This window comes from Schistocerca serialis, chromosome 3 (assembly GCF_023864345.2).
Source record: "Schistocerca serialis cubense isolate TAMUIC-IGC-003099 chromosome 3, iqSchSeri2.2, whole genome shotgun sequence".
NCBI classification, from domain to species: domain Eukaryota; kingdom Metazoa; phylum Arthropoda; class Insecta; order Orthoptera; family Acrididae; genus Schistocerca; species Schistocerca serialis.
This window is the reverse complement of record NC_064640.1, coordinates 346,163,894-346,183,211: the sequence shown is the minus strand read 5'-3', so window position 1 is coordinate 346,183,211 and position 19,318 is coordinate 346,163,894. Positions and strand designations below refer to the sequence as shown.

The 19,318-nt window shown below is 42.1% G+C and overlaps 1 protein-coding gene across 6 annotated transcripts in view; it reads left to right on the top strand.

Annotated features, from left to right (window-relative positions):
- The window catches only part of LOC126470158 (protein O-linked-mannose beta-1,2-N-acetylglucosaminyltransferase 1-like), a 2,280,325-nt gene that overhangs the window by 1,899,870 nt on the left and 361,137 nt on the right, over positions 1-19,318 (top strand). Inside the window, exon 1 of one of the 6 annotated variants that reach the window (XM_050097780.1) lies at positions 6,666-6,709. The exons of the other annotated variants lie outside the window; for them this stretch is intronic. The gene's annotated coding sequence lies outside the window, so the exon portion shown is untranslated. Of the gene's footprint in view, positions 1-6,665; positions 6,710-19,318 lie in introns of those variants that run through there. 6 annotated transcript variants of the gene reach the window in all.

Here is a 19,318-nt window from a genome sequence, read left to right as displayed (position 1 = left end):
CAGCATTTACCGAAGGGGAATTATCGGTGATGGGTACAAAGCAGCGGGAAGAGAGAAACAGTGCTTCAATATACAGGGTGTTCCCATAAGAGGGTGCAAAAATGTAACAGGACACAGAGAATGCTCCACTGAACAGTTTGAGGGTTGGGAACCTGGCGTCGGACAAGCCAGCCTAAGGAGATACGGAAGTCAACCTGTCTACCGCCTTGTCCTACATTACTGTTTTCCATCTTATTTACAACTAGCATGTGTAGAAATTTACACTTAATGTGCTGTTTATTTACATGCACATTCTTTATTTCATGCAAGGAAACAAGGAGGACAGGCCTGATTACTAGGAAGTCATGATGCAGCTTTTGTTTACTTTACTTGTCCATAAGGTGGCTCTGTTGTATCGTATTTACATTGTCCCATGACAGAACGCGCTATGAATAAACGACAGACCCATTCATTACTCAGTGCTATTCAGTGACGTACAGTACCATCTTAATGCTGTATTTCCTGGTCGCTGGATTGGAAGGGAAAGACCTATTCCATGGCCTGCGAGGTCACGTGAGCTGAATCGCCTTGATTATTTCGTATGGGGATATCTAAAGTCACGTGTGTATGAGACCCTAGTGGATACGGAGATGGAATTAGTTGCCAGAATTGTAGCTGCCTGTGATGTGATTCGAAACACACCAGGGACATTTGTCACGGTGCATCAGAATCTTGTTCGCCAATGTCATGCTTGCACTGAGGTTAATGACAGTTTTAGCACATTTTGTAAGATACAATAAAAATTGTACGTTCATTGTGTCAGTGATGGTACCTCCATTTAACTGTAAGTAATGTAAACAAAGAAGTACACAGTAATGTGATTTTATTCCTATTACCTCCTTAAGCTAGCCTCTCCGACCCAAGGTTCAAAAAAATGGCTCTGAGCACTATGGGACTTAACATCTATGGTCATCAGTCCCCTAGAACTTAGAACTACTTAAACCTAACTAACCTAAGGACATCACACAACACCCAGTCATCACGAGGCAGAGAATATCCATGACCCCGCCGGGAATCGAACCCGGGCGTGGGAAGCGAGAACGCTACCGCACCTCCACGAGCTGCGGACTCCCAAGGCTCCCTTCCTCAAATTGTTCAGTGCAGCATCCTCTCTATACCCTGTTAAACTTTTGCACGCTCTTACGAAAACATCCTATATTTAAATTACAAAAGCGACTATTCATTTACTTAAACATAAATTTACAATGTGGCACTAGCTATTGAAACCAACCAAAAATTGATATTTAATGTCAGAAGTAAGACAAAATCGTATATAAGTAATAAATACATACATTTTGAAAATACTTCCTTTTGGAAGTATACTTTTTTATTTACCTCTCCTTGAAATAAGATAAGTTAATTGTCTGTAAATGAAGTTGGCTCATTTACGACCTCAAAGTATGAGCAAGTATGTAAATGAAAATATTCCTTCCCAGAGACTGAGTGAAAACATTCATATAACTGACATAAATGTTAGAGACATGTCGGTCGGTTGTCTCACGTTATGCAAAACCCCAGATCAAGTAAGAAACAGATTGCTCGATCGCTTGGTCTTGCACGCAACCTTTGTCAGGGAACGACCACCAGGCGGTGGCAGTGCCACACCCTTACTTGTGGCACCAACCACTAGATGGCACTGGCACTCCGTTCTGTGAAATATGTGGCAACCTCGTCCGAACGTGTGCAGCCACTAGTATCTTTCCACCGTCTGGCGTCTGTGAAATACAGCTGTTTCTGACATACCGTTGCTAGTGGATTGAGTCGTCATGCCGAGTGCCTGCGAGTACATCAACTGTGGAAGGAGTAGACGGACAAATCCTGAACGAAAAATGTTCAGATTTCCCGTCAAAAATAAAGAAAGGTTACGAAAGTGGATTTTAACTTCAGGTAAATTAATAAATTAGTTACGAGTAAGAATTAGTAAAGAGCCCTAAGCATTCGATCCTGTTATGATGACGACGAACGAGTCGACGTCAATGTTGACTGGTGGCCAATGCTAAATAGAAATCACAGCAGGTTTGTCAGTAATGTCGATAAGGTAATGCGCTGGCTGCACGGTTTGGATCTGCAACGACTAAAATAATTAGAAGTCGTTGGTAAAAAATAATATATGTTGTACTTGACTGGTTGTAAAGGATTCTTCGTGGCTGCATACATATAATTATAAACAGATAGCTATTGAGGCCTCACTTAGGCCATACGTCACGAAGCTCCTTGTTAGAGGTGTTGTGTCTAGACAAGACAGCCTAGACACAATGAGAGGAAGCCGAAAGGCACGCGCTTAAACTCACGCAGGCTGGCGTGAGGTCTGAAACAGGATACGTAATGAATGCTATAAAGAAAAGTACGTAGCTTCTGGAATACTTAACTTTAATCCACAATTGGTGAACATTGGTCTTGTTGATACAGTATTATCATCTCAATATAACTTGGTGATGGCGCCTTGCTAGGTCGTAGCAATTGACTTAGCTGAAGGCTATGCTAACTATCGTCTCGGCAAATGAGAGCGTATTTGTCAGTGTGGCGTCGCTAGCAAAGTCGGCTGTACAACTGGGCGAGTGCTAGTACGTCTCTCTAGACCTGCCGTGTGGTGGCGCTCGGTCTGCGATCACTGACAGTGGCGACACGCGGGTCCGACGTATACTACCGGACCGCGGCCGATTTAAAAGCTACCACCTAGCAAGTGTGGTGTCTGGCGGTGACACCACAAGAGGTTGCTTCCTATCAGCTGAAGGCTATGCTACTTTACTACTTGACGTCCCAAGCAAGAGTGGACGAGAGCTCGCTATAAACTTGATACAAGCCGCGGAGCGGCGCTGGTCGTGACTCGCGGGTCCAACGATACTAATACGGACCGCGGTCGATAACTGCAACCCCTAAGTGCGGTATCGAACGTTGATACCACAGATCCTATCTAAATTTTGTAGATCTTATATAACGTGGCAGCCCTTCCTGTGCAAGAATCATATGATACAACTTTTAAATGAAATCATTGTTGCGATTTGACTTTTTTAAAACTGTTTATTCACTTCACTATCTTGATTATGGCTGTAGAGGCATTTTTGTGTGCAATGTGAAAACTGAAACCAATATAAGATGTGGAAATGGAAATGAAGTCCCATGCTTCTTTACAGAGCGTAGGGGAACGATGCGGGAGACCCGCACCGCCTTACTAGGCAGGGTCCTAATGGAGGTGGTTTGCCGTTGCCTTCCTCCGACCGTAATGGGAATGAATGATGATGATGAAGACGACACAACAACACCCAGTCATCTCGAGACAGGAAAAATTCCTGACCCCGCCGGGAATCGAACCCGGGACCCCGTGCTCGGGAAGCGAGAACGCTACCGCGAGACCACGAGGGGCGGACAATATAAGATGTGATCTTGGTTAAAACCACTCGCACCCGGTGAGCGAAAAACATTCACATAGCTGACGCACTGGTTTCATTCGTTTGTTTCATTTGACTGAAACAGCTTACTGAACGAAAAAATAGTCGACTGACCATTGGTTATTAAGAGCAGTCGACTGACCTATCACTACCGCCGAGTGTGCACGTCCCTTGCTGGCTTTGGCCGTCAGTGCTGCCAGCTAGATTATCAAAGCGGGGCCGGCCACGGCGTGCCAAACTTAATACGGAATGCGTGCGGGACACAGCTCCGCCTATCTCGGCTTTTCTCATTCCTTCCTGGAAATACTCGGTACGGGTCGACATTTCATTCAGTATTGCCGTGTGGCATTTTTCGGTCGTACCAACTAACTTCAGTTCGGCAGAATTGTGGTATCAGCGTTGTTTAGCCTTCGCTGTTTGTTCGTGATAAGACGTCTGTTCTGAAAGAAGATCCGACTGGTTACGAAATGAAAACCGCAGTGAAAATCAAAAATTTTTTGTTCACAACCCTTAGCCACATCTTCTAGCTACCTCTCTAAATAGTCGCCGCTCTTACTTATGACATTTGTCCTGGCGTTGTACAAACTTTCCAGTACCATTGTCACAGAAAGCAGCCGCCTGTGCTTTCCGCCAATTCTCTACGTTGGTCTGCCTTTCGTTGTTTGTGCCAAAATGTTGTCATCGTAGCCAGCGGTTCATGTGAGCAGAGATGAACAACGGAGGTAGTCAATTAAGGGCCGTATTGTGGGTGGTCAAACACTTCCCATCGAAAACGCTGCAGGAGCGTCTTCATTGCCCCTGTAGATTGTGGCAGAAAATTGTCTTGAAGAAAGAAAAGCATGATATATACTAAGATGGTATCTTTTCTTTCGGACATGTCCAAAAGAACAGATACCATCTTAGTATATATATAGTTAAGGCTCACCGGCCACATGACCATCTTCTTCTTCTGTGCGAAAGCACAAGCAGTGCCCGAACTCTTACGGGAATCGGCAACGCGCCGCGAGTAATGAGTATAATGGGCGGGGGCACTACGAATGTAGTGCGGGACAATACGTTGAGATGTGGGTTTCGAGGGAGGCGTGCTAGAGATAAATCCCTGCAGTCGCGCTATCCTCTGTATCCTCGGTGGCTCAGATGAATAGAGCGTTTGCCATGTAAGCAGGAGATCCCGGGTTCGAGTCCCGATCGTGGCAGACATTTTCATCTGTCCCCGTTGACGTATGTCAGCGCCTGTAAGCAGCTAAGGGTGTTCATTTCATTGTAATTAGAAACGCATGACATTTATGTAATGTGGGCTGCATACTTTCTGGCAAAATCTCTCACCAGATCCACATACTTGGCGGGAGACAGTTGTTTTAGGCATTTCTGCGTGATCACTTTGCGCTCTGAACTGAAAAGAGCGACGCAAAGCGATCGACAGGCACACTAAAGACGCTGCCCAACACATTTGTGCAAAGTTCCATCGGATTTTCACAGTGGTTTCCAGTTTCGCGCCTAATCGGACCTTATTTTCCGAATACGCCTCGTATAACGAACGTTCAAAGCTCCAGTGGCCCAAAGGAGGCAGTCTAACGATCTATGGTCGCAAACCTTTAAAAGTGAACCGAAATGCACAAGAGATGGATGAGAATTCTCATTAAATTTTATGCAATCGTATAAGCGATGGTTACTGCAAACCTGCTACGCAACGATATGCACGAAAAGCTGCCAATGAAAGAACAAACAATTACAATGATCGAAAGACGGGATTCATTGTCGTGTACATCAAAAAGGACTTTATGCTAAATTTGCAGTCATGCAGCTCACGAAGAAATTAGTGGTACGACTATTAAAATTTATGAAGTTGTACGCAGTATCTCATTGTCAGTTGCAACAGTTTTCGATGGAATTGAACGAAGAGAGTGGAGACTTTATATATTACTGCAAAATACATTAGTCGCATCAAGGGGCGTTACTGGAATGAATTTTTGATTCAATACTCGCTGTCATTGAATTTATGATGAAAAAAGGACTTCAGGAACAAAAATTAGAAAGTCCAGGATGGATTGCAGATCTTTCATTTTAAGTGGGCTTGACTGCACTCTCCCGACACTAAAAGACTGCAAGGCGAGAAACAACTGCTTTCTGATTTGACGAGGACGCATCTAAAAAGAAAATAGCGTTATAGAAGGGACACATTCCGTAAGCTCAGTGCTGTTAAAGAAAATGTGAGGTTTCAGGATTCATTGTGGCCTCGGAAGAATTACAGGGATAGTTTCCTAAACGTCTTGAGGACAATGCCAGTCTTACATCTATTTTCGAAATGGTTTCGAGTCCGTTTGTTTTTTGAGTTCAAAGCCCCCCTGTGCACGTGCAGATGTAAGCGACTGACCTGCAAGGTAGCTCCCGTTTCATTGACAAATCCTTCTGCGTTAAAGCTATCCAGGAGGCGTATGTTACTTTCTTCAGGTAGAGTTTCCACGTCTCCATACTGGGATAGCAAAGGTGCTACAATACTTCGATCGTCATATTTGTGTGAAAGACTTTTTTCGATAATGAAAGTCACGATTACGTGGCAGCCTGAATGCGAAACTCTGTGAAAATGTCTGTGCCTGTCTCTATGCCGACAGTTTTTACCGTATAAAAATTATGTCGTCTGCCCGCCAAAAACAATTAAATAATACTGAAAATTTGAATAGCTTGTTATTTTTGTTGTTGCGAAATACGAAGTATAAATCAAAGTCGTACGTTGTGTGACTGCACTGCCTTGTAATCCCGGCGCGTTCGCAGATTCTCCCTTTTGCCTCTCCTCGCGCTCAGCAGCGTGCCCTAGCGTGGGAGGAAATGTGCAACGAGGCTGAGCGCTGTGGCGCTACTGCCAGGACGCGTCTCGAGAGCCGAATTCTTGGCTGCTCCCGGGTTAAAGCAACCTCACCCTATCGCCAGACATCGAATGGCGGGAATGGAATTCTAACGGGGTGCCACCCAGCGTCCATTCCCGAATCGAGTTTTTATTTCTTGCGTGCTTTGTTCGGAAATGCGATGCCGAGTCGTTTGCTCGGCACGAGTGGGGGTGGGCGACCGGCTGCGGCGGCCGTCGCGCGCCGAATGAGCCAACAGGTGCTGCGGCTACGGCGGCGGCGTCGCGGCGGCGGCGGCGGTGCGCGTGCGCGGGGGCTGCACAGGCGCAGGCGGGCCGGCGCTTCTCTGCCAGCCGCCGACGCCACCGACGCCGCCGACGCAGTCGCCTCGCAGCCGCAGCCGCAGCAGCAGCCACCGGCGTCGCTCCCGCTCCCCAGGTACGCGTAACACTCCGCTCCGCCGCCGTTCGCTTCCAGCCCGTGACGTCGCAACTTTCGTGTCTTCCCCTTCATTCACATTACCAGTTCCAATAACTTTTTTGCCATACAAACAAATATTAAAGTATCAAAATTACGGGTAAAATTATTTATTATTTACGTTTCTTTATTGTACTATTATTATTATTATTAATATCATTTTAAAATTGAACGAGCCTTACAATTTCGTCACATGAACAGATGTTGCAAGTTTCATCTTGTTCATCTTCAGGCACCTCCACGCTTTCGCATTCAGAACATTTTTTTACTTGTAACGAAGTCAATTAAAATTCGTGGCTCTGGTAACACCTCCACGTAAAACTAATTAAAGTGTTCAATTGCGATGATACTTGACCCTGTCAGTAGGAGGCTTCATTACTGTATCAATCCGCCTTTCTAATATTTACAGCGTACAGTAGCTGATAGTAGTAAAAATTACCTGGTTATGCACACTCTCAGACTACTTGTACGATTTAACAACTGTTTAAGTTTTTGTTTTTCTATCCTGCGCAGTAATTATGTGTAATTTAGTCCCGTCGACTATTCGGAAGTTCAGTTTCCCTGGGTTTTTGACTAGCGGTTGCTTAAATGAGAACAATAAGGCGGCAACATTTAACACATCCACAGTGTTTCGCATTAGCCGGCGTGACCACAGTAAAGAGGGCGTCTATGCGGAAAAATTATGTGCCCTCTTCCAGATTAGTCTCAGGAACTTATTCTTGATAAAATGTTAGATTTATGAGCTGAGGTAACTGGAGAGAGCTAACAGATTCAGACATAGCGTGGAACATTTTCACGGTTTTCTTCACGATTCTGGTGACAGCAGTGTCACGTCAACACGTAATAGACTTAACACGTATACACTAGATCTACATTCCATTCGAACTGATGAATTTTGATCATTGCAGCATGATTACCAAATAGTTACAAATTATTATTATTATTATTATTATTATTATTACTGCTAATTTTCCAGTACTGTTAGCGTTCCATCAGGTGCCAGTTCGTTCCTGATAGGTTATCCGAATATACGCCTAATTTATATAAATATCAAGAAGTTTTACGTCATTTTTCCGTGAAGTGTGCAAATTTGTTTTTCCTCATTAGATTTGTGCGTGATCATGCTCGGGGCAAGAGTCGAAGCTGCCAATATTTCACGTCTATCACAGTGCTACAAGCCGATACCCGGAGAGTGGAAACAGCGCCAAATACAGCGAATTAATGCACCACAATCATTTTAGTCACATCGGCCGGTAGAGCACATGCTGTCTGCATCACGCTCGACGTTCAAAGCGTTATGTCCATTGTTAGAATGTATTGAGTCACATGTTATCGAAGTTCTATTGTGGATAAAAGTTAAATTATCATTCATAAAAATTACCATTCTGCTTTTATCGTCGTACCTTGCGATTAGTTACGACTTTTTCATTTCATCAGAGAAGAAATGAAATGGTGTGTTAACAGTGCATGAAAAGAGCAATCTTATTTTAAATAAGCCTATAAATTATACAGTAGGTGAACTACCTTCAGAATTGCACTCATGAGAAAATGTGCAAAGTTTGAAACGTATTTTCAAGCAACATATTAGGCCAGCATCTCTTTGTTGATTGGGAGCACAGCGAGAAATGTGATATATCAGAGCCGGCCTAGTCACGCCTCGAAATCCCTTAACATTTTCCTGACCTCCCGACATGACTCTATGCTGGGATAGAATTAATCGGAACGCTTTGTGGATAAAGTAGGCGAGTTTTATTCCCTTCATTTCATCCATAAATCGTTGCTTTCAGCTTGTCAGTTCTCAAATGCCTTGTATATGAAGTGTGTGTAGACGCTATATACACTACCACACCCAGCAGCGCAAGTACGTCAGAATTTATCGATACATCTCCCTCGCCTTGACGTCTACGGGGTAGGGGAGAGGGGGAGGGCGGGGGAGAGGGGGGGATATGGCAAGTTAACATGTCATCTAGTGACCTCACTTAAAATGTGAAGAAATATAAGCACTATTATATTTTTATAGGAATTCCATAAGGTACAGGATAGTTTTCTACACGAGTGTAATACCGCCAAACATTGCGCATTTCATACGATATCTTCAACGAGCCCGAAAGGCCGTGCAGTTTATTATATACATTGACCTCTTTGTAAGTTTTGTTATAATGTAAATTTAATAATTTCACTCCCGCCAGAGGTTCGAGGCCTCCTTCGGGCATGGGTGTGTGTGTTGTTTGTTCTTAGCATAAGTTAAAGTAGTGTGTAAGTCTAGGGACCGATGACCTAAGCAGCTTGGTCCCTTAGGAATTCACACACATTTGAACATTAATAATTCCAGACAAGTCACATACTGGTAGTTCGTTTTATTAATGGTGAAGAATTTGTGATCGGTCCCTAACAATTAGCTCCTTTTACGAAATGAGATTTAGAATCCTATAATTACACGTGGATTTAGTTCGCTGCTTCTTACAGCAGCAAAACTTGTTCAGATAGCTTCGCTGGAATGTAAATACCTCTGTGATTATTTGCGTATGCGGCAGCTTCATTACCAGACGCGTATCTGAGATGTCACAAGTGCTAACAACTGCATATACAATATTTTCAAGGCTACTAGCACATCAGCGACCAATGTCACATGCTCCAACACTTCTTTGCAGTATTTTCAAATATCTTTTAGACATGTATATGTACACTCTATCTTTCACAGCTTGACATCAGCATTTATTTCAAAACAGTTTCGGCTATTTTACTAAATTTTCGTTACAAAATCAGTGATTTATGTATCCGTAGGAAATTTTAAGCGAGTAATACTGTAACATATTTTTCAGGGTGCTATTTCTGTTTAGTATATTTATTTAATTATTCAAATTTTGCATGTTGGACATGTCAATAGCAGTGTGCAATAAACCAACTTTGATATTGATCGTATTTTTATTTTTACGTAAGTTACGCTCGGTTGGAATTAGAGTATGTAGCACTGACCACACCACTTTTTGTTATTGCTTAAAATTCTTGTCGAAATTAACTGGTATCAAACACAGCTACTTACTTCAAATTAAACGGAATCAGTGCATACAGTAAGCCGTAAGACCGATAACTGAATCGACAATGTACTTGCTTGCAACAACCGCATTATTTCAGGAAAAATTTTCGTGGAAGCCAGTTTAACGTCATTCTGGCACTGCTCAGATATACCCTACCTGGTTGCCTCAGCAAAGCCGGCCGCTGTGGCCGAGCGGCTATACGCGCTTCAGTCTGAAACCGCACGACCGCTACGGTCGCAGGTTCGAATCCTGCCTCTGGCAGGGATGTGTGTCATGTCCTTAGGTTAGTTACGGTTAAGAAATTCTAAGTTCTACGGGAATGATGACCTCAGATATTAAGTCCGATAGTGCTCAGAGCCATTTTGAGCCACAGCAATTTTTTTTCTTCCCTAATCCTTGTCAGACCATGTTAGTGTTCCGTCTCTAATTATCTCGTTGTCGTCGGGATGTAAAATCTTAATCTTAGCTTTAGAAAATATGTACCTACATCTGTATTTAGGAAGCCACCTCATGACATGTGACGAAACATACCATGTGTATCAGCGTCTACTTTTACGTCTGAAGACTTCTCTCCGTTGAGGATGATATGCTGTGTCCTGTTTGCTACAAACTCTTCATTACAATCACACAGTTTTTCTGACATTTAGTATGCTCGTATTTTGTTCATTAGGCTTCAGTGCTGAAATGTATTGAATGCCTTCCGGACGTCGAGGAACGCGGCATCTCTGTTGATCCATTGTGGACCCGGGACAGCGGCTGGTCAAATATTTATTAAAGAAAATCGCAAAACAGCCGTACGTTAAGAAGTTATTTTATTATATTTTGACTATCAGTTTCGACATTTCAGTATGCCTTCTTCAGGCTCCATATGCGCTCCTTATACACATTTCCATATGTATCGATATTGGCATACAGGAGCCATCAGTGTCTGGATATCGTGAATTCGTTATTCGACTCCCGAACTCGACAGTGTCTAGATATCGTGAATTCGTTATTCGAGTCCCGAACTTGACTATCGAACTCACGATATCCATACACTGATGGCTCCAGGTTGCCAATATCGATGTATCTGATATCTATATATTAAATGCATATCGGGCCTGAAGATAGCATACTGAAATGCCGAAATCGGTAGTCAGAATAAAATGAAATAACTTCACAAATACGTACCGCTGTCTGGCGATCTTCCTTGATAAAAACAGCACTTACTTACTGCCTGTATTTCCTGCTTTCTGAATCTGACGGACGAACAGAGCAAACTGGGTTTCATACGATCTTTGTTTTCGGAACTCATGTTTATTCCAACAGAGCGGATTTTCGGTCTCCAGAAATGCCATAATACACAAGCATAAAACATGTTCAAAAATTCTCCAACAGATCGGCGTCAGAAATAAAGGCCTATAGCTCTGTGCGTCTCTTCGACGACCGTTCTGGGAAACGGAAATGACTAGATTGGCGCTCAAATAAAACTGCGGTTCTGTAGTTTTGGTACAGTACATAAATAACGTAGTAAATGGTACGATTAACGGCATTATTGGTAGCATTGGTAGGGAAGGAAACATAAATCAATGTGTGAGAGAGAAAGTGCGAGCCGACGACTTCCTTTTGTTTTTTGTTTGGTCGTTTGTTTTGCAATCATATGAATCGCACATCTTTCATTGTCAGTCCATTCTGTATTTTATATCATTACAAAATATAAATTGTATTTTATAAGTAATAAAAGTTAGTTGATTGCGTATGTTTTGCCCTTTTATGTAACCAAAGCAATTACTTTTGATGCAAGTACAGATGAAATCATCAGTACAGATAGTCTGCAAAAACCAGCAGAGTCCTCTAACTGGGGAGGTATCAAGAATGGTGTCCCACAGGGCTCAGTCTTGGGTTCCTTATTGTTCTTAATATATATTAAAGACTTGCCACTCTGTAATCATGAAGATGCAAGGTTAGTTCTCTTTGCTGATGATACAAGTATAGTAATCGCACTCAACAAGCAAGAATCAGCTGAGGAAATTGCAAATAATGTCTTTCAGAAATTTACTAAGTGGTTCTCTGCAAATTGACTCTCACTAAATTTTGAGAAAACACAATTTATACAATTCTGTACACTAAATGGCATAACACCATTGATAAATATAGACTATGAACAGAAGTCTGTCATTAAAGCAGAATACTCAAAATTTCTGGGTGTGTGCACTGATGAGAAACTGAATTGGAAGAAACACACCTATGATCTGCTGAAGCGGTTAGGTTCAGCTACTTATGCTGTTAGGGTTATTGCAAATTTTGGTGATGAACATGTCAGTAAATTAGCCTACTATGCCTATTTTCATTCACTGCCTTCATACGGCATCATATTTTGTGGCAATTCGTCATTAAGAGAGAAAATATTCATTGCATAAAACCGTGTAATCAGAATAACATCTGGAGCCCACCCAAGATCACCTTGCAGACATTTATTTAAGCAACTCGGGATATTCACAGTACCTTCGCAATACATATATTCACTTATGAAATTTCTCATTAATAACCCACCCCAATTAAAAAATAACAGTGAAGTGCATATCTACAACACTAGATGAAATGATGATCTTCACTATTCTGAATTAAATCCCACTTTGGCACAGAAACGGGTGAATTATGCTGCCACAAAAATCTTTGGTCATTTTCCAAATAGTGTTAAAAGTCTGACAGGTTGCCAACCAAAATTTAAAATCAAATTAAAAGAATTTCTGAATGACAACTCCTTCTACTCAGTAGATGAATTCTTAGATATGAAGTAGTAACTGAAAAAAAATGTGCAAAGAAAACTTATGTCAAAAGTGACACGTTCCACATCATTACGAAATGTCGTATTCATGATCTATGGAACAAGGACTAGTGTATGTAGTGTATATATGTGTGTACAAACATAAAAAATCTGTATAATTAATGTTGTTGTTTTGTACTCAATAGAACGTTCACCATCACGATCAAATGAAGACTTTCCTGTTATTATTGATAAGTGCGAAAGTTATTTATGAATAACAGAAACATTTTTTATATAAGCTTGACGAAGTGTTGAAGCGATGTCTGATATGTTTTTGGTTCGGTTTTTTTTTCTTTTTTAAAAAAAGTGCGTTTGTTTGGAGGAAATTTCGTTTTTGAGCGCTATATGATCAGTCTTAATTTTTTTATTCTTGCTACAGAATTTTTCTGCTTCACGTTACAATTCAAAAATTTTCGAATAAAACTTAAATTAAGCATTGAAAATTTGAGTTATGCTGTAAATAGTTTATTTTCAAGTAACAGTCAGGAGGATAACTTATGTAGAATAAAAATGTTCCTTAAGTGACACATTATTTATATACCTGGTTTTTAGGGGACTTTAGTAATACACTGATCGCATACGCAAACAAAGGGATCGAAGTAAGGTAACACCCGATACGTATGCAAAACACCTGACGTACAGGTAGCGCGGTACTATCTTAAATGACCAAGGCTGCTAAGAGAACTACAGTAGTTTACGCTTACTTACGATGGTCTACGGTAACCTAAGGTAGTTTCACAAATCTAGGAATGACCTGTGCTTTTTTCCAATCATTACGAACGCCTCGCTCCCCCAGAGACCTACGGTACAATGCTGCCAGAACAGGGGCTAGTTCTGCGCATATTCTATATAGAATCGAATAATTGATTGGCAATTTCTTAAAGAAAGACATTGGTGAGTTTCTGAAACTTTGTAAGTTTTCCAGAAACAGTTATCAGCGGTAAATTTAATTCATTCTGCAGCTGCCTAAATGTTTTCATCTGAAAGACAACCATTACTTGGAATGTCGATAGTTCTGACGTGTAAGCAATTAGTGGAATGGAATAAACATTGAGAATGCTAGTAATAGTTCTTCCTGTCATACGAACTGTGGAGCAGACTTGTAGCGGCGTACCTCTTTAGCCTCCTTACTATCAAGAGGTGGCGCTAGTCGTGAAGGAGGTATGTCGCCTTTCGCACTTGTTTCATACAGCTTTGTGTATACGAAACTTGTCGCCGAAGCTTAAACTGCATCCGAGCGCATCAGTATCCACATTATGAGGAAGGCTGGACAAAACTCCCCTGCGTGGAGACAACGACTTCCTCTTCCCAGTCAAGTCTCCCTCTAGTGGAGTCACCCTTGCACCAGTCTGAAGGCTTAAAAAGTTCTCATGTGTCCCGTTCCTGAATGTTCTTTGTATGTCTCTTGAGAAAGCACAACAACTACGTACGTTGTTCTGAAACTTGGTTTTATGTCTTGACCCGTTACGGGCTTTCGCCTTTCTTCTGTTTCCGAATCATACAGTTAAGTCTGAGTTGCAGTTAAGACTGACTTGTTTTCTCGCTGCAATGAAAATAACCTTGTTCCAGTAGTAATTTCCCAGCGAGGTGGTATAGTAGTAACACACTGAGCTTCCATTCCGGAGGATAATGATTCAGATTCCCTGTCCGGTCTTTATATTTATGTTTACCGTCGTCCTTTTAAAAGGAGGTGGGCAATTTCCTCTCCCCTCATTCCCCAATCTAAGTATGTGCTCCGTCTATAAGTTTAACCCTAATTTTCCTTTGTTCTTTCATCCATTTCCTAGACATATTATAACTTTTCCACATCTTAGAGTCCACTCAGTGTACAATTTCAAAGCATTATTCGCTACTTAATCGACTTTCTTGTGTCATCTGTCTTCTGAGTGGTCTGACGCGGCTCACCTAAACTTTCTCCTTCTGGCAGATTCTGCATCTCAGAGAAGCACCTACGCCCTGCGTCCGCAATTATTTTTTGGATATATGCACATCTCTGACTTCCACTACAGTTTTTTTTTCCTCCACATACCCTACCAGAGCATGCTGAAAAGTAATTCCTCCGATTTATTTATTCTGTTTTCAGTATCAGTTAGGGTATTACATGTCATGCATCTTACTCGGTCGACTTTACTGCTTCGCTGACGCACGTTGCAATTCTCTGCCACTAGAGGGCTCCGAATAGTAGACTGTAACATGGCGGTGCGTCACGTAAGTATGGTGTGCTGTAACCGAGTTTTTATAACAGCAGAAAACTTCGTCCTCCACACATGGAGCACTCGCACCTTCAGCATAACTATGCCAGACCACACACAAGCACTGCGACATCTGCCACAATCCGACGCCTTGGGTTCACTTTCATCGATCATCCTCCATAGAGCCCCGACTTGACCCCTTCCGAGTTTTGTCTGTTTCCGAAACTTAAAGAACACCTTCGGGGACTTACTTTGATAGTGATGAAGTGGTGTAAGCAGAGAGGAGGTTGTGGCTCCGTGGACAGTGTCAAACATTCTACAGTGACGGTATCAAGAAACTATTCTCTCACTGGGAGAAATGTGTTCGTCACCAGAGTGCCTATGTTGAGAAGTAAATGTCTAGACATGAAGAATAGTAAATATCTAGACATGAAGAATGAAAGTGAACGATGTTAATAAAGTGTATTTTATGTAAGAAGTTTTAAGAGTTTTCACATAAAAAATTCGGACACATTACATTTCATTGCGCCCTCGTAGTACCATTGAAGTTGTTCCCCGATGTGCCTTCTCCTAGTGTTTTACATACACTTCTTTCTTCGCCGACTCTGTGGAGAACTTCCTTATTTCTAATCTTGTCAGACCAGTTAATTTTCAAAATCTTTGAGTAACATCACGTCTCAAAAGCTTCGGTTTTCCCCAGTACATGATTCGATTCCATACATGCTGAGCACCAGACGGTCACTCTCAGAAATGTCTTCCTTAAACTAAGGCTCTGTTTGATACCGGGTGGTTATAATTAAACTACAGCTACTCGCGGAGGTCCAGTGTGGGCTGTAAGTATCGTATGGCAGTGAAACTTGGTAGATATGCTGATGCTTTAATGTGTAACCGATTTACACTGGGAAAAAATAGTTATAATTTTGGCCACAAGGTGCAAATTTAGCGCTGTACAGCATCTCGTCTCCAATGTTCATATTAAACAAACTGTGAAATCAATAATAAAATGAACATTATGCTTTTCTCACTTGTTTGACCTTTTCTGTCCAAGTCCCGTTCCTAATCCATAGCATATGGAAACATTTCTATACATCTTTGCATTCACAGCGCCAAGTTTGCACCTCGTGGCCAAAATTGGAAGTAATGTTTTTCAAGCGTAAATCGGTTCGGCATTAACGCATTAAAATATCTACAAAGTTTCGCTGTCAAACGATAATTACCGCCCTCACTAGGCCTCTGTGCGTAGCTGCACTTGAATTATAACCACCCAGTACTCTTCGAATTCCTTTAACGACGACTTGTCGCTTTCCCTGTGATAAACTGCTTGTTATGTCTTGTTTCCTTTGTCCTTCATGGGCTATTTCGCTTCCAAAGTAGAAGAATTACCTCACTTCGTCTACTACATGATCCCACATTTCGATGTTAAGTTCATCATTAATCTCGACATTCGTTACTTCTTTCTTTCTTTGATTTACTCTCAGTCCATATTCTTATTCATTTAAAACCCATACAATCTTCCTGTATATTTATAAATCGTCTCATAACTCATTTACACTTTGGGAATAAATACAGAAGAGATTAAACGCTAAAAAATTCTGCGTGTGAATGAGATAAAAATGAAACTGGTTGTTGCAATGATTTCAAACAATTTCATTTTTGTTATTTGTGGTTATGGTGTCACAAATTCTTCATGTCGGAGTTGTTTACCATATAATTGTACGCCTCTCTTACATCATACCATTGCATCACCAGCGAAGACTCGGGCATTAGGTGTGCTCTTCAGGTCAGGACCTGCACATAGCTCTCGGTCACGCTAAGCAGTCGTCACTCTCTTGCTAGGACGTTCTCAGACATTTTCTTACTACTCAAAAACTCCCCTATATGCTTACGCTGTATATGATACTTCTACGATTCAGAGAAATGCATTTTTTTTTCTTCTCAGTACATCTAAAAAGTTATACTTGCGGCAAAAACGATGTCAATAGTGGCCCCGCGAGGTCATATGATGCAGGTTTTAATTGCGTGTAGAGTCAAGGAATTTACTTATTCTGCTCTCCTCAGATTGTCTCATAGTTTTTTAGGGCATGTGACAGCGAGGTTACACCATTGTAGTCGGTATATTTCTTCTTGTTGGTCATTTTAAGGAGTTAGATGTCGATTTCCTCTTTCGCTGGGTATTATATTTTTGTTCCACAGCTCTGAAGTCAAACCCTAACGCAGACTATGAGTAACCGCCCAAATAGAAAAATAGAAACGATTCGGTAATTGACGGTTGTGGGAGCTCTGGTGAAGAGTACTTTCGCAGTGGTGGATAAAAATGTTGTTTCGTGAATAAAACCTCACAAATGTACGTAACCTCTGATTTCGATATCTCAGTATTGTGTAAAGCCCCAAATGATGCAATCATTTCCTGTGAACATCGTGGCTTGGAACCAAGAGAGAGATTACATATGTTCTTAGGCAATGTAGAACAATACGGTCTGTATGCGAGACGGTCTTCCATAAAGTATCAACAATGGTTGCTCGAGGATTCTCACGAACAAGCTGCCAACATACCAGATCCCAGACATACACTATGTGTAATAATTCGGGCGAAGGGGCAGGCCAGAGAGGCAATATTACGTGCAGAAGACTTGTGCTTTTCTCACCACCTGTGGGTGGGCAACGTTTTGCTGAGATGAAGAGTTGCTGGAAAGAAGCAGTATGCTGGGTCCTAGGGGTTGCTGTTCCAGCACATAGCAGTCGATATCGCTTGTTACACGCAACAACGCCCTAAAATACTGTTCCTGGTATTTGTCCGCTTTAACGCTCAATAGTGCAATCTGCCAGACTGAAAACACCACAGTACTTATGCATCCATCGCTGTAGGATGTTTGGAAAGGAAATCATTCGAAAACACTTCATTTTGCCAATCAGAATGCCAGCGATGACGTTCATGTGCCTGTTTTACATCTACGTGTCTACTCCTCGGGCCCACCTTACGGTGTGTGGAGAATTACTTTGTGGTTTCTGTCTGCGCGGGGTAGCCGCGTCATCTAGGGCGTTTCGTCGCGGTTCGGGCGGCTCCCCCCGTCGGAGGTTCGAGTCCTCCCTCGGGCATGGGAGTGTGTGTTATCCTTAGCGTAAATTAGTTTAAGTTAGATTAAGTAGTGCGTAAGCTTACGGACCGATGACCTCAGCAGTTTGGTCCCATAAGATCTTACCACAAATTTCCGAATTTCCTGTGGTTTCTGAACAATGGAAGCCGATGAAATAGCATACGAGCCTTCAGTCCAGTCTGGAGAAGACTGCGTCGAACCGATGACACAGACAGCTGCACAATGATGCAGGGTCGTTCCAGCACTGCACAATAATCGGGCACTTTTCGCGTGCTGCAGTTCTGTGACGGAGTCTTGGGTTGGGTTGATTTGACGGAGGAGGCGACCAAAAAGCGAGGTCATCGGTCTCATCGGATGAGGGAAGGATGGGGAAGGAAATCGGCCGTGCCCTTTCAAAGGAACCATCCTGGCATTTGCCTGAACCGATTTAGGGAAATCACGGAAAACCTAAATCAGAATGGCCGGACGCGGGAATGAACCATCGTCCTCCCGAATGCGAGTCCAGTGTGCTAACCACTGCGCCACCTCGCTCGGTGACGGGGACTTGTTCCCGCTCATTGCTGTGTACGATTTGCTTCATCCCGTAGATTCTACACTCGTGCACCATACGATCTGAAATGTCATTGTCAGATTCAATTACCAGAACTGGATCACTGTGCTTCGAACGCACATGCTGATCCGCCCTTTGACATCGACGAACGTAGTGCCGCTTTCTGTCATCGATGTTACAGGGCGCTGCCTGAATGTGCTTACGCCATCTCTCAGCAGTCTTCATCACTTTGTGTTTACACACCTCCGGATTTATTATGGCTTTCCTTTCTGAGCCGTTGATGTGTGTCCGTAAAGGATTAAAATATGAAAGTCCAATTAAGTTTAAAAGTAATAAACATTTTTTTCTCTGATGTGTGTTCTGTTTCGATACTTGTTTCTGTACTGCATAACATTGCCAGGCGTCCAGTTACATAAACTCGATGATCCCACAAGATATTTGGAGTAATCACTCGAAAATTAAAACGTAATTGACTGTCGAAATATCGTGTGGTACAAAAACACTTGATCCGCTTATGAGCCCGACAATAATTCTTCAGTCAGCTATGCTAGAACGCACCAAGAACCACACATTAATTTGGTATTTAAGTCAATTTGCAATGTATATTACGACACACAAATGAATAAGTAAACAATGTTTGAAGCAACGAATTCACCTTTCGTCACATTTTTTGAGTAATTTCCGTGTAACACATCGGTGTTGAGACTATTTTGCTACTTCACATTCGGTTTATAAGTGAACAGAGTATATTTATATTACAACATTTGGATTTGGAGAATGGTGTACATTGGAAAACAGAAAATATACAACTTTTCTGAATGTTGAACACTGCACGTGTTATAGATCTTCACAATAATACTCGGGAAGTAAGGAACGATCGGTCGCGAAA